Source organism: Gossypium hirsutum, chromosome A11, assembly GCF_007990345.1.
Source record: "Gossypium hirsutum isolate 1008001.06 chromosome A11, Gossypium_hirsutum_v2.1, whole genome shotgun sequence".
NCBI classification, from domain to species: Eukaryota; Viridiplantae; Streptophyta; class Magnoliopsida; order Malvales; family Malvaceae; genus Gossypium; species Gossypium hirsutum.
In genome coordinates, this window is record NC_053434.1 from 21,690,268 (window position 1) to 21,706,378 (window position 16,111).

Consider the following 16,111-nt stretch of genomic DNA (forward strand, 5'->3'; position numbering starts at 1 on the left):
TTGATATTAATTGTTTAATTTATGATACAAAGTTGTTGGGAAAATGTTATTAAATTTCGGTACTTGGGTCGGATGAACGCGAGATAGAGTACAACTGAATGACGGCGTGTTACATGGGTTTAGAATGGAGATTGACGTGGTGTGTTATATATATTTTCTTAAGTATACCGAGGTTCAGCATTTTTTGTGAACCTTCGTGTTATACTACCCTGATCTGACGTGGTATGGTGGCGGATGTATAGCCTATGGGCTAGGCACTTAATGCGTGGCGTGTTATCGGTTGGATTAGCTCTTATGAGCATTTGGCGTGTTATCGAATGGATTAGCTTTGATGAGCATTTGGCATGTTATCTAGTGGATTAGCTTTTATGAGTATTTGGCATGTTATTGGGTGGATTAGCTCTTATGATATTGGCATGTTTTGGTTGGATTACTTGTGTACTCGTATCTGTAAGTCGTTCATCGGGTCATAAATCGTTGTATTATAACTTGTTTAATGACTTTGAATCACATGACATGTATTTGACATCTTGAATTGACTCTCTTTTGGACATATATGTTTTCCCAAAAATTATTATTTGAGCTTTGAATTGAATTATACAATTCACTGGTTTAACATTGTGGATGACAGGAAACACTTGTTGTTGAGTTATTTCTGATTGAGTTGTTATATTTACTTAAGTAAGATTTATCATTTCTGTATGTTGAACTTACTAAGTTTCAATAAGCTTACTTGTGTTAATCTCTGTTTCTTGTAGATACTTTTGAAGGTTGGACGATCGGATCATCAATCAAGTCACACTATCCATCAGATTTTGGTAGTTTTTGAACGTTTATTTTGGATTATATGGCATGTAATATGCTTGTTTTGTCATTACTATTGTTTGGATATGTAAATCTATAAAGAATGAGCCTAAGTGTAAGTAGATAACTTATTGTGATATTTATGAATGAAGGAAGATGTTTTTGGTACAAATTTAAAGCATATGTTTGATAAATATGTTATCTTGCATTGTTATGAATTGGGGTGCCTATAATAGGCATATTGGTTAGAAGTTTAAGTTGTGTGAATTGACATGTTTGAGTGGTGATTTATATTGTTGTATAAGTGTATACTTCTGGTACCATTGAGGGTAAATTGGTTAGGCACTTAGGATGGTTGATTTGAACTTGTTTAATATCATTTTGAATAGGTTTAATGACTAGTAAATGGATTACTTAGGGTCCAAGAAATCTTGAAACCATAAACTTGATGTTTAAAGTTCAATTTGGTGCACACGGCCTGGGACATGCCAGTGCCACTTGGCCGTGTGCCACACACGGTCTACGACACAGCCGTGTATATTAATTCAGTGAGTTACACGGCTAGGACACGATTGTGTATTCTAATTTCAAAAGTTACATAGCTTGTGGCATTCCATACGGCCTGGCCACACGATTGTGTGTCCCCTATTTTTGAAATTTTTCATATTTTCCTAATATAATTTGATTTGTTTCAAATTAGTCCCTAAAGGTTTTAAGATTAATTCTTTAGTCCTTAAGACTCAATTTAAGCCTCTTAAATGTAAGTTATTATCATAATTAAATTACTTTATGGTATTTGAGAAATTATATTGAAATGAATCATGATTTTATTTATTTATTTCTATTGACTTGCTGTAGCATTCCCGTAACCCTATTCCGGTGATAAATACGGGTTAGGGGTGTTACAAATTAAGTTAGTTTAATTAACTTAACTTCACTTAATTAACAAAAACCACCATTAACAAATTTAAGTGGAATCTTCCATCAATATCCACTAACATATATTATAAAATGGCTTAATTATCATTTTGGACCCTTGTCTAATTGTAATTTAAGTCCCTAAGCTATTGGTATCTGACATGAAATATCGAAACTTTGACCCCGAGTATCGATACTCGACGAAAGGTATCGATTCCAAATCTCTAATCTGACTTTCTGTGCATTTCAAAACACAGAGGTATCGATTTTACAATACGAATATTGATACACCCCTGCTGCAGACCTCAAAAATGCAGCATACATAAGCAGATAATCATTTCCCATTTAGTTTTTAAACATCATGAATCATATACTTAGACAAATAATTATCCAGCGGCTAAAATTCGACAGTTCAAAATGTTAAAAACATGTCTGAGCTAGAAACACCATGCCATCATCAATGTTTATAACCTAAGCATAATCATAACTCTTAAACCTTATAAACAAAAGCTATAACCAACAAAATGACTAGAAAATAACATGCCCATAAAAAAGTCTATCGCATTATATTTTCCCCAAAAGTTAGTAAATAAAGAACACCTATAGAATAACACAAAACTAGCTTGGATCACCTCTTAAAAACCACATCGCTCACATCAGCATGTAGCAAATCTGCAATGGGTAAATAAGGGAGTGGGTGAGCTTAAAAAGCTCAGTGAATGATTAGAATAACCACATCACAAACATATCATCATGCATCCTCAAGACAACCATTTATAAGTATAATTACAATAGTTCTATGTCTAGTGTCGTAGAGTACCTAACCATACTTTATCTACTGGTTCTTTTACATAGCATTTACATATTCATGCAAACATATATCATGTAACACACAAATTTGATCAAGCATATATCACAATTCTCTCAAATCACATAAAATGATAAATTGGCAATATAGCACATACTCCATTAAGCATACAACATGTTCCACACAATTACATAGAATATGATAGATTGGCACTTGAGTTATGTAACATATAGTGAACTTTACCATCACACATAAGATACACGGACCTCCAACACACCAAACATAGACTCATAGAGTCAAACATGACCCAAAAGTGTAGCATAAAGCTAACACTCTCCTTATTTCCCCTCACATGTCTTGTTGAATGGAGCTTAGCTCACATTCCAATATCCTTCCAACATATCTCAAAGACTCAACGCTCAAAATTACTATACATATAGGTGAGTACTCACTATCCTATGGCATGCCAACTATATCCAATGGTTTCAAAATCACAAGGTCAAAATATCTAAAATCAAACATATAACACTTATCAATTATCCGTGCACTATCAATGCATGTTAGTATCTTTTACAATACACTATCACTGTCATATAACATATATATCATGTATACATTTGCATCTTTCACAACAGTTACCATATCTACATATCACATACTTGAGCTTCTCATCACCATGCACAATTTCTTATCATATAAGCACAAAACCACAAAGCAAATATAGATACAAGAAAACTTATACCTAGAATTTAGAATAGGGGTTTGGTCTACTACTAAATTCTCACATGACACATGACTTGTGTCTACGAGTGATTCCAAACACTCACACCTATGTTTCACCGAGAAGTCGAAAGCTTAAACAAGATCTTCCTTTAACTTGTAGAATGTCCAATGAATCTGAGGCTTTACACACAATAACCATACAAAATTCACAATCAGATAATAGCCAAGGACTCACTTAAACCAACTAAAACATCAACCTATTTTAAGTTCTCATGTAACCAAAATTTAACATAACATACTTAGAATGCTCATAACTTGGTCTGCGCTTAACATTTTCATGTAAAATTAATTTCGTTCACCTAATCAGTCATCTATGCCTTATCTTCAACCCTTAACTTGCTGAAAACTACCCAATTCATGGTATCAAAATTTTTTGACATTTTTTGATGATTTTCACAAAATTCATTAAAATCTAAGAAATCATTAACGAAACTTCAAGGTAAGTCTAGAAACCTTTTAATCATAACAAAACAAGTTGAAAAACACTTCAAAACCACGTTTTTACTTAAAATCACAAAAACCACCATTAGTGTCCCAATTTTCGGGTTTTATTAAAAATTTGAAATTCAATGGCTAATACTTCAATTTTAAGGACTAGGTATCATGAAAAACTCATAAGAATTCGAAACATTACTTTTGACGGAAGATGAAACGAGTTTTGACGCAAACCCGAAAAACCCACGTTTGGTGAAGATGATGAAATCTATGGAGTTTTTGGTGTTTTTAGAGTGATTCTATAAGTGTTTAAGACTTGGGTGTTGAGAGAAATCAAAAGCTTATAATTTGGAAATAAAAACTTAGTGGTTTAGTGTTGGGAGAATGAGGGACGACAACTAGAGAAGGGAGAGGAAGAAACTAACATGAATCTGCTATTGGGGGAAAGAAATAGGCTGAAATTTTAAAATCTGGGCTATTTCTCTCCTAAAAACTCCCAATTTTTCCCCTTTTACAAATCAGTCCTTAGGCCGAAATTGAAAGAATTTTAAAACTTATTTTCAAATTTTGATTTAACAGCTAAGTTTCCATAGTAGAATATAATTTTGATTTACCATGCAACTAAATTTCGAGCACTTTAAGGCTAAAATTCCTAAAATACTCCTAAAACTCTTAGCCCCTATTTTAGGGTGTTACAATAATATTCTTTTATACCAACTCCATAAATTTTCATATTTAATATTTACTTATAGAGAATGAGCGCGAAACAGGATTGTAAGTTTTCCCAAGTCACGGATTTGACTTAGGGCTCTAAACGTTCGGAAAGAAATTTGAATTTTGACACAACCTAAAATGCAAACGAATCCAAGTTAGATAAAAAAATAAAAGAACAAATTAAAATAAATAACTAAGATAAATAAAACAGAACAATAAATAAAACATTAGACTAATAAATAAGAAAATAAATAAGATAGATGGAAAAGATGGAACGTGATGTGTAAAAGTCCTAAGAAGCCTTGGAAATAAGAAGAACTCATAATCTCCTTCAAACAGCTCTACTTTCCCCTCCAAGAAAAAAAACTTGGTAAAAAAAGTTTAAAGATTATCTCCATAATATGAAAAGATTGTTAAAACTCTTCTGAAAGAAAACTAAAAAAAAATCTTAAAAAAAACTCAAAAAGAATTTATTAACTCAAAAGAGAATATGTTGAATAATAATAAATTGGTTGAATTGTGTACAATGCATTTATATAGGCTAGATAAATAAATCTAGATAAAACACTTAAGTATACTACAACTCTAATTAACCTAAATAAGAAATAGTTTTAAACTAAACTTTCTTATTGACATAAAACTCTTAAATAACTTAAAATAGTTAATAATTATAACAAATTCGGAATAACAAAATAATAAAATAATAAGAGTTAATAAATACAATATAGGGCTCATATATAAAAAAATTAAACCTAAAACCCGAACCCAACATGATTTAAACTCGAATTAAAATCCCAAAACTCGTAATTTTCGTAATAATCTCGTCTAGAAATTCTACTTGCGCAATCTACACTAAAACGATCATAACTTGAGTTCCCAAACTCGAACTTGAGTGATTAAAAGTGTAACGCCCGAATTTTGGGCCTGGAAGTTTTGGGATCCAGTTAGGGTCACAAGAAGGGCCGCACATATGTGTTTAGTTGTGCAATTTAGTATCAGAATGGGCCTGTTAGTCTGGTGGATAAGAGGAGTGTTAGTTAACCTTGAGGTTTGAGGTTCGAGTCTTTGGGTGCACGAGTTATTTTATTTTTGATTTTTGATTTTTTTAGTTAAATATTTATTCATTTATTTTTTTATGTCTATTTTTATTTTGAGGTTTATCTTTATTTTTATTTTGGGGGATTGGTATTTTGTTTTCTCTTCTCTTTTAAACGTTTAGGGTTCTCTTTTCTTCTTCTTCGGTTTCTACCTTTCTGCTATTTTCTAAATATACTCAAATTCGGTTTGGCTTGTGGACTTCGGGAATTTCACTCCTCTGTCGTCTTCTTCGTCATCGAAACAAGTGTGGGATTCGAACTGTCAAAACCATTTTTTTTGGATCGAAAAAAACGAGAATCGACTTTTAAAACTAAATGTGGAGTCACCACCAATCTTTTTGTTTAGGTGTGATTGGATCACCTAATAAAACATTTTGTTTCATTTAAATCAATTTTGGTCTATGTAAATTTAAAAATGGGTTCGGGAGCCGGTTACGTATGAGGAAGGGTTAGCACCCTCATTACGCCCAAAAACTGGTACCAGATTGATTAATTGTTGTCCTTATGTCTAGGTTTTTTTCAAAAAATTTGAAACATGGTTCTTTTTAAAACATTAGAGTGGTTTAAGCTGGTCGTCAAAACTTTCTCGTTTCAAAGGTATAAAGCATCACGTCCAGCACGATATGACATGATCCTTTATACTTTTGAGAACACGATCGAGTTTTGACTTCCAAAAGCTCTTAGGTCAAAAATTACAAAAGAGTGTCCAAATATTTAGTCCAACGAAAAATCAAAACCTAGCACGGTAGGGCACGATTTCTCGAATTTCTAAATACTGAACATTGCCTTATTTTAGGATTTTTTAAAAAGATTTGTAAACTCAAAACATATTAATTTTATTTGAAATACAATGGAATAGTTGATTTTAAAGAGTTGAGAATTATAAATCAACATTTTGTAAACCAAAAGAAAAATAATTAGCATGGGATAATATACACACATAAAATACAATGCTTATGAAAGAAGATAATATAACCTTATTTAACCTACTAATAAAACAAGCAATTAAATATAATTAATCCAATATATAACCAAATTCACAAGCATGGGTGAACAACAATTGATTTAATACTACTAAAAAAAGAATGAATAAATAATATACGATAATAATATATAAAATAATATGAAAAATAAAATACCACACATAATATACAAAGCAATATGTATACTAAGAGCCAATATAATACAAAACAATTTAAAAACTATATGAAAAATTTACAAATGAATAATGCATGCTAGGGTTTGAAATGATTCACATGTATAAAAATAAAACTAAGAATATGTAAATGAATATTAAAATAAATATTGTGAGAGAAGAAATTTGGAGTAAATAACATAAAAAAACATATCTATTTAAAGATGATAATGTACATGCAATAATAAAAAAATCAATGTACACAATATACAATGGAGATACAATACAATAACAAAGAATAAACAATATACATGAAAGAAGAACAAACCGATATATAATAAAACAATATATACATGTAAGGATCTTAAATAACAAAGAAATAATAAAATATGTCTTTTAAAGAATAAACCATATACATAATAAATTTGAAAGTAAATACAAATAAACAGATTTAAAAGAAATTATATAAAATAACATGGAATTAACAATGTATATAGAATAAAACCAATTTTAATATAAATTATATTTTAATAATATATATGCATAAGGGTAGTTAAATTAAATATTATGGAAAAATTTCAAACAATATGATAATATAGAATATATTAAAATAATAACTATATAATTAAACAAATAAGGAAAAAAACAAAATGTAGGTGAAATACTAGATTGAAATGAAGTAAAAAATGATTAGAGCAATTCAAAATATATATTTAAATAATTTTTTAAAGAAATGAATATTAATATATATATTGAGATGAAAGAAAAACTTAATTGAAGTAAAATCAAACTTAAAAAGATAATTAATAAATAAAAAACTATTGAAATAATGACTAAATCACAGTACGCGCGAACGATCAGGGATCAAAACTGAAAATAATCCAGATCCCAAAACATGGCGCCTAGGTGCGTACCTAATCGCAAAGACACGCAAATTCTAGGGAAAAATTGAAATAAAATAAAATGTAAATAAGGATCAACGAAAAGTCTACGCAAAGACGAAGGACTTGACGCACAAATTTACCATCCGAAATGCCAAGGCGCGGATCCAGCCTATGGATCGGGCTTGCGCGCAGATCTCCTCCCCCTCTACACGGCACCGTTTTAGTTAATTCCTAACTAAAAGAAATTAAATGGCAATATGCCAATTCCTTCAAACAACCGAAGTAAATCCCTAACTTTCTCCCCTTCTAACCATCGGTTCATCTCCGCATAATGGTGCTCTCAAGCTTGGAGGAACCTTTCAGCCTTGGAATCTCTTTTGATTCGATTTCAATGAAGCAAAGAGAAGAAATCCATGGCATATTCGCACGGTAAGGTTTTTCTTTTATTTTGTTTTCCTTTTTTTCTATTTTAAATGCGAAAAAAACCAAAAGACCAAAAGAAGAGATCGAAAAGAAAATTAAAAGCCTTAAGAAATTTGAATTAGAAAATCACCTTTTAATTTCGGTAACCTTTTTATTTCAGTATGCGTGTGTATTTCTGGGAAAAAGATCCCCTTTACATTCAATTTCATTCGGTCTTTATAGCCGAAAAATAAAAATAAAATAAATAAAAAATAAAAATTTCCTTGCTGTAATTTGTTGTTTTCTCCTTTTGTTTGTTAGTTTGTTGCAGGTGTGCATGGTGTGGAGTAACAGAGATCGTGACGTGAAGATTGGTTCCATTGTGAAGTTGCAGCACACATGAGCTTGGTGGCTTAGGGTTTCCTGAGAGTTTTTTGTTTTGGGCTAGGATTTGGGTTAGGAGTTTATTTTACTTTGGGCTAATAATTTGCTTGTAAGTGGGCTAGATAATTGGACTTGTAACAGGGACATTGGACTTGATTATTTTAGTTTTATTATTTTTGCTTTATTTTTGGTTTTGGTTCTAGTGTAAGCCTGGGTAGATTTGGGCCTGTACACGAACTATGACTACTTTTCCTTTTGTTTTACATAATTGTTTTAGATTTTCTTGTCGGTATGTTAAACCGTTATTTTTGGGATGTTAGTCGATGGATGTAGTGAGAAATCGCCACTTTCTGATGTACTGTTGATAGGGAAAGGCTTAGGGATTGTTTCGGTGGCTTAAGCGTTGATTTCTGGGTTGTTTTGGGGTGGTTTCGTGACTGCCTCGACTGCCACACAGGCATGTGCTGAGGCACACGGCCGTGTGGATTTGGAGATTAGGGTTTCAGGCTAGTTATGGGTGTCACACGGTCGGGCCACACAGGCGTGTGATCGATTTGGGGATTTTTGTCAGAAACCACACGGGCGTGTGAGTTTGGTAATTAAGGATTTGAAATTTGGGGTCACACGGCCTGGCCACACGACCGTGTGACTGATTTGGGAATTTTAGGGTTCTTACACGGGCTTGTGTTTTGAAACACACGGCGTGTAGCCAATTTGGGGCCTAAGGATTCCACACGGGTTTGTGACACCTTCACACGGTCATGTCTACTCTGCAGTTGAATTTAGCGAAATTGGACAGTGTCTTACACGGCCTGATCGCACGGTCGTGCCTCTGCACCACATGGGCGTGTGCCTCTGCGACACGGCCATGTGCTACCCCTCACACGGGCGTATGGACCCCGATACGGCTTGCCTAGCTCCACACGGCCGAAGTAGAGGTGTGCATGGGACGGGCCGGGTCGAGTTCAGGCCGGGCCCACAAAAAAATTTAGGCCTGACTCGACTCGAAATATGGGCCTGGATATTTGTCCAAGACCGACCCGGGAAACAATTGGTAGGCCAGAGCTCGGCCCGGGCCGGCCATATTATTTTTTTTTTGCTTTTTTATTAAATAAAAAACTTTAAAATATAATAAATCAAATACATTTAAAAACATAAAAATAAATGTTAAAACAAAAAAACAAATAAAAAATAAGACTAAAACAATTCTTAAAATAATACATAAATTGAAAATATAATAAAAAGTAGTTATATTAAAATTGAAACAAATTAGAACTAAAATAATAACCAAATTAATAACAAAACAAAAGTTTTATAATATCAAAATAATATTAAAAACGACAATAGATAACATAATAAATAGCTACAAAAGACCAATAAAACATGACAAAAAGCAACAGCAAAATAGCACCAAAACAGCACCAAACAGCAACAAAACAACACAAAAAACAGCATCACCAACAATACCAAAAACCTGCAAAATATAATCAAACAACCAAAATATCTCTACATTAACCAATCAACATATTTAATTTTATAACAAAATATAAATTGTAAGCTAAATTAAATTGTCAAAAATTACAAAGGAAGGTAACCTAAAAAGCAATCGAAGAAACATCGTCCTCATCGTCCTCATCGTCATCATCATTATTGGAACCAATTTCTAACATGAAATAAGAATAAATAATTAGATAATCAAATTGATAAAAAAAATAATATAAAATTACAACAATAAAACGAGAATAATAATTACTTGTTGAAAATCCTTTAGCTCGCATCCAATCATCCAAGGAAACAACGGCTTGAACCGTTTTTGGCTTAAGTGAACTCCTCAAAGGTGTGATAACTTTCTTACCCATGCTAAAAGCCGATTCGGAAGCTACAGTTGATATTGGAATTGCCAAAAGATCACGAGCTAATAATGAAAGCTCATTATATCGAACTGAACTTTTGCTCTAATAATCCAAAACATCTATTTGACTATTCAACTCAAGCTCCGGTTCTTCCAAATAAATGTCCAACTGTGACTTTTCACTCCTAGTGCTAGATTCATTTAAATACCGTTTATAATCATCACTCTCATCAAAATCTCCCCCAAAATCAACAGTATTAACATTATGTTCATCCAAACTAGAATCAACAGGATTTTTATCTGAAACATTAGAACTCCCAGCCAAGGAGGAAGACGTGGATTTGGATTTCTTAACATACTCATCAAACAAGAGTCTAAGATTGCTAAGAATGGTTTCAACAAAATCTGAAGCATGAATATCATAGATTGTAGTAAAGCAATACTGCACATAATTCAACTTGTAACGAGGATCTAAAATTACAGCACATGACAATATCAACGAATACTCAGCCCAATATTTATTAAATTTCTCTTGCATTTGCTTAACCATTGGAGTTAAAAACGAATAAAGACCTTTAATTGTATAAAGCAAGACCTTGTGAACCATCCAAACCCCTCTACAATAAAGATTAGTCGTTGGATAATTAGAACCAGAAAAAACACAAGTCACATAATAAAAGACTTTCAAAATTTTGCAAAGAATAGCAACGTTTCTCCACTCCTCGTTAGAAAGTGCAAATATTTGATAATCTTTATCCGGTTGGCCCTAATAATCTAGTACATCTTTATAGTAGAGAGAAGATTCAAACATCAAATAAGTAGAATTCCATCTCACACAGACATCTTGACGTAACTTTTTGGTCACATTCAAATGAAAACTTTTGTTGGTCACATTATAAAATCTTTTCCTACGAGTTTTCGACTTTTTTATGTACTTAATTCCATTTCGAATCTTACCAACAACATCATCAGCAAGTTCCAAACCAGCTTTAACTATAAGATTCAATATATGTGCACAACATCTAACTTGAAAAAAAGCACCATCACACAAAATAGCTTGGTTTGCACAAAAACGATTTTTAAGACAAGAAACCATAATATCATTATAAGAAGCATTATCCAAAGTGATGCTAAAAATTTTGTTGTCTATACCCCATTGAGATAAACATAAAACAAGTTCATCCGCTATGTTCAAACCATCATACGGAGGAAATAAAGCTCTAAACCTTATGATTCTCTTTTGTAGCTTCCAATTTTCATCAACCCAATGAGAAGTAATGCAAATATATTCATCATTAGTATGCTCCAAGTTCCAATTATCAGAGTTTAGACAAATTAAACTAGGTGCTTTAGCTAACTCTTCTTTAACATGATCTCTCTCTTTTGCATAATATATTAGGACATCCCTAGCAGTTGTATATCTACTTATATTCTTAAAATTAGGACTAGCAATACTCATCATGTATCTAAATCCCGGTTCTTCAACTGTCCTAAATGAATGCTTGCCACATACAAGAAAAGTAGAAATAGCTTTACGACACTCATCAGCATTAAACTTGTAGTTTTTTTATAAATGGAATACCTCCTAATGATGGTTGAGTGGCTATGGTGGATTGACTGATATCCTTATTAACTTTTTTCAAATAGCTATTTAGATGACGTCTTAAATGAGAGGTTCTACTAGACTTAGCAGAGAAGATAGTCTTACAATGACTACATTGTGCCTTCAATTCATTTCTGTTCTCTCATTCAAGTTTTGTCATTTCATCCCACACCTTTGAAGTGGTAGACTTTTGACATTTGGCAGCACTTTCATACTCATTAAACCCGTCGTCCACATGTATAGGACTGTTCGAACTAGCCATAGTCATAAAAACTCAAGTCGTAAAATCCAAATAAACCAAAAGATTATTAATTTTCATACTAAAAATATCTAATAATTATGATACAATTTATAATTGAGTCCAAATGGTTTCATCTTAGTTAAATATCTACCACAAGCCTAACAAAATCAACTATAGTTTGGTAATAATTAAATAGTCATTGAAACCCCAACCAATCAGTTCAGTCCAACCAAAAAACAAATCAAGAAATTATAAAACACAAAAAAAGAGAGCCTAAAATCAACTAAATCAAAATAATTATAGTATGAAACACAGATTATCCAATAAAAAAATACGAAACACATCTAGCTAATCTCAATCCAAAGTTTAAAAAAATCGAATTGAGGACACTAACTCAATCAATATATTTACTGAAACCGTCTCTAACTTTAAAAAAATTCCATATATTCAGGGTAAAATTGGTAAAAACGGATCTGATTTTATCATTGTCTACAGGAAATATAGCTTAAGACCTTTGAGAATGTAATAACAAGTGCGGCTGATCGAGATAAAACAAAGAAATTAAAAATGGAAATATGTCTATCCTTTATCCCTGGTACTATCACCATCACAAATGCATTTGTAACATGAACTTGTTCCTTTTTTTTTTTAATGAAATTCCATTGAAGGAATATCTTATTCATTAATATAATGGGTAATATTTAAAATGTAAAACCTGTTGGGCTAAATTCAATTGGCGATGCATGTTTTGACAACCCAAATTAGCTGTCTGTCAATGCAATGTTTTTCAAATATTACTTCCACAATTCCATAAATAAATAATAAAAAAAAAAGAAAATGGAAAATGGAAAGCTGAAAGAATTAGACATTTGGACTCCACAAAACTACAAATATTAATTAACTCTATTTGCCATCTCTCTCACCATGTCTTCAAAACCTTTGGCAACTTCTAGTCCAATGACGTGTAAAAATGAGATGCTCTTTTTCAGTTATCTCTGTCATCAGCTATATCTTCGACAAATAAACCCTAAGATTAAAAGAGTGTGGAAACTGTAGTTATATTCACTTTGTCTTTTATCAATCTAACGACCCATATTCCCTTTTTTTATATTCTTTTATCGTGCTAAAATTTTTGGGATTCATGTGATGTATTAAAAATAAAACTTTGGATACATTAATGTAAAGAGAGAATAAACTATCGATTTTCTGGGTAAGATATGAAGCTGAAGACATAAGTATATGGAATGTTCCTAACTATCAACCGTTGAGAAGGATAGATGATTTGTAAGATTCGATAAAATGAAGAAGCTTACCGTGAAGAAGATAGCAAATGAAGAAGCTGAAAGACAACTGGATCGGCTACCGAGACTGCAAATGAAGAAGCAAAAATGAAGAAGCTGCTGAACTGAGCTTGAGGCTAGTTGGAGGTGGCCGACGGACAACTGGAAGGTGGAGGTGGTGGTGAGCTAGGGATTTGGGTTTTAGAAATGGAAATAAGAGGAGGAATGCAGTAGCAGCAACTAAACGAAAATAACAAAGAGTAAAGTTATTTAAAAAAATAAAAATTAAAAAATAATTTAATATTAAAATTGGGCTGGGCCCGGGCTAAAAAAATCTTACTCGAGGCCCGTCTGTTTTTTAAACGGGCCTCGTTTTTTGTCCAAGCCTATTTTTCGGGCCTATATTTTTACCCAAACCCTCTCATTTTTCGAGCGGGCCTTCGGGCTGGGCCGCCCGGCCCGGCCCATGCACACCTCTAGGCCGGAGTACACGGGCGTGTGGCCCTATCTCGCTAAGTTTAATTTTAGGTTGATGTAAATGTATTCGTGATCTCGTTCTGTTCCAACCCCCGACTAAGCCTTACTAGAGGTAATTATGACTTTGGTTTGGGCTTGATATGTGTGCAATTGTGATTGGTTGTAAGATAAGTTGATACTAGATTCGAGATAAGAAGGTACACATTTTTTATTCTGTAACTGACTGACCGATGTGTGTGTCTGCTTTTGATTGACTGTCTGAATTTGTATTCTGAATTGTGTACATCTGTCTGCATACATACATATATATGCATAAATCTTTTTTGGGTGTGATGTTGAAGAGAAGGGAGATTTAAGATTTGGCAATTTGTCTACAATCTGAAAGCCCTTAATAATACCCAGAGGGTAATGGGCGGTCCCAATACCCTGAGGGTCATGGACATTACTGATAACGGTATAGCGGTTTACCGCCTTACACTGTACCGCATGTACGTTGGCTACGCTATGTACTATTATCTGATCTGGCAGTTAATATTGCACATCTGTACTGCAGGTTACCGCATTACACAGTATAGCTCATACGCTAGCCTTGTTGTGTGATATATCTGATCTAGCTATTATACTGCATGTCTGTACCGTGATCTTCCAATGGCACTGTACAGCTTTCTGATAGTCCCAATTCCCTGAAGGCCGTGGACAATGTATGGGGGATATAAGGTTGGATAGGCTTTTCGAGGTCCTAATTGGAGTGATTGGTTGGATAATCTTGCAGCTCTATTGAGGTTTGATAGGGGACAGAGATAGTGTGTTGGTTGGATGGGTGGGTTATTTTATAACGCATTCGCACTCATATGCATATGTTTGATTTTGTGACTGCTATATCTGTTCGACTGAAACATTTCTACCTGATTGTTTGGGAAACCTAACTGCAATATTTTACTTGAGGCACTCGTGCCTAAGGAAATTTTGTGTGATAGGCTAAGGCCCAATCAACTCAGATTCTGGAAAAGGGCTTAGGCCCAGTTTGTGACTTCTAAGAATTTTAGGTATTGTGTTTAACAGAGCCGTATGACTGTAAAGTTACAAATGGTATGTTTTGTTATACTCGATCTGTAAGTATGTTCCGCTGCTGAACTATTTCCAGGTTTACTGTATCTAGTTTTGTTTTGGTAGCTAGTTAGTTTGATCTCACACTAAGCTCTTATAGATTACCCCCTCTTTTCTTTCCCCTTTCTGGTACATTTCAGGATTTTGTATGCTGGACTCAGTATGTGGAGGACTCAAGCAGTTTGAGACTAGTAAATTATTAGTTATGGTTTCTGGTTTCTATTTGTTATTTAGTTTTGAAAGTAAGGTTTTTTTATTAGTTATGGTTTCTGGTTTCTATTTGTTATTTAGTTTTGAAAGTAAGGTTTTTACTAACACTGTGGTAGAATGTTGTTTTATGTTTTAATCATTTTATTATTCGGATTTTGAACATGTGATATTTATGTTTCTCGAAAATCGAGTGAAGGATGTTTATATAAATATTTTCTCACGATCACTTCGGTGGTCAATATAGCATTCCGAATTCGGACTAGACTTCTGGGTCGGGTTTGGGGTGTTACATTTAGTGGTATTAGAACCAGGTTTCCAAAATCTCAGCCTGTGCTCCTATATTTTCGTGTGCTTACATGTGGGATTTAAAAAAAATTCTTAAAAACTTTACCACAGTAAGCTGAAATGATTGTGTTTTAGAAACGTTTTATGAAAATGAACTGTTTGAGACTCCGATGCTGGTCCAGGTAAAATTCTAAACTTTTCAAATAGAGATATAGACTCTATTATTACAACTGTTTCTGTGTTCTGACATTGAAGGTTTTTAAGTTAGCCTTAATCTAGATATGACTTCCGAAGGTGAGCGTGATCGCGATGAGTCATCTGTTCCTCCGGAACATGTGACTGCTCGAGGATTGGAGGACAGTGTGAGTTCGCTGACTTTGGGTGGCGATAACCTAGAGCTTGATACCGAGGCACTAACCCGATTAGTAAGGGAAGTGCTAGAAGGAGTGTTTGAGGCTAGGATAGGAGGAATCAGTGAGACGCTTCAGACTAGATGCGTTGATTGTGGGAAGAAGAGAGATCGCAGTTCTATGGGGCTGAAATCTCGTTCTGTGAAGCGTGTTAAAACGCGTCCGAACTTTCCGTCTTACTAGCACTGCAAGAGGCATCATCCGAGCGACTGTTGGAGGAAGGTAGGAGCTTGTCTCAGGTGTGGATCTAAAAATCATCGGGTACGAGATTCTCCTCGGTGA

General features: G+C 33.4%; 3 long non-coding RNA genes across 4 annotated transcripts; 1 reads left to right on the forward strand and 2 right to left on the reverse strand.

Moving 5' to 3' along the window:
• Positions 1 to 2,041: 2,041 nt before the first annotated feature.
• Positions 2,042 to 6,689, reverse strand: LOC121209803 (uncharacterized). The gene is made up of 2 exons (XR_005904927.1): positions 3,273 to 6,689; positions 2,042 to 2,394 (listed from the first exon to the last, which is right to left on the reverse strand). It is a non-coding gene; the product is annotated as an uncharacterized lncRNA (long non-coding RNA).
• A 113-nt stretch (positions 6,690 to 6,802) lies between these two features.
• LOC107894869 (uncharacterized) lies at positions 6,803 to 8,627 on the forward strand. The gene is made up of 2 exons (XR_001683295.2): positions 6,803 to 8,007; positions 8,302 to 8,627. It is a non-coding gene; the product is annotated as an uncharacterized lncRNA (long non-coding RNA).
• A 1,029-nt stretch (positions 8,628 to 9,656) lies between these two features.
• Positions 9,657 to 13,582, reverse strand: LOC107893763 (uncharacterized). 2 transcript variants are annotated; one of them, XR_001682953.2, is made up of 4 exons: positions 13,374 to 13,582; positions 10,118 to 10,243; positions 9,960 to 10,027; positions 9,657 to 9,838 (listed from the first exon to the last, which is right to left on the reverse strand). It is a non-coding gene; the product is annotated as an uncharacterized lncRNA (long non-coding RNA). The 2 variants fall into 2 exon arrangements; XR_001682952.2 differs by having other exon boundaries at positions 10,118 to 13,087; positions 13,374 to 13,572.
• Between the last annotated feature and the right edge of the window lie 2,529 nt (positions 13,583 to 16,111).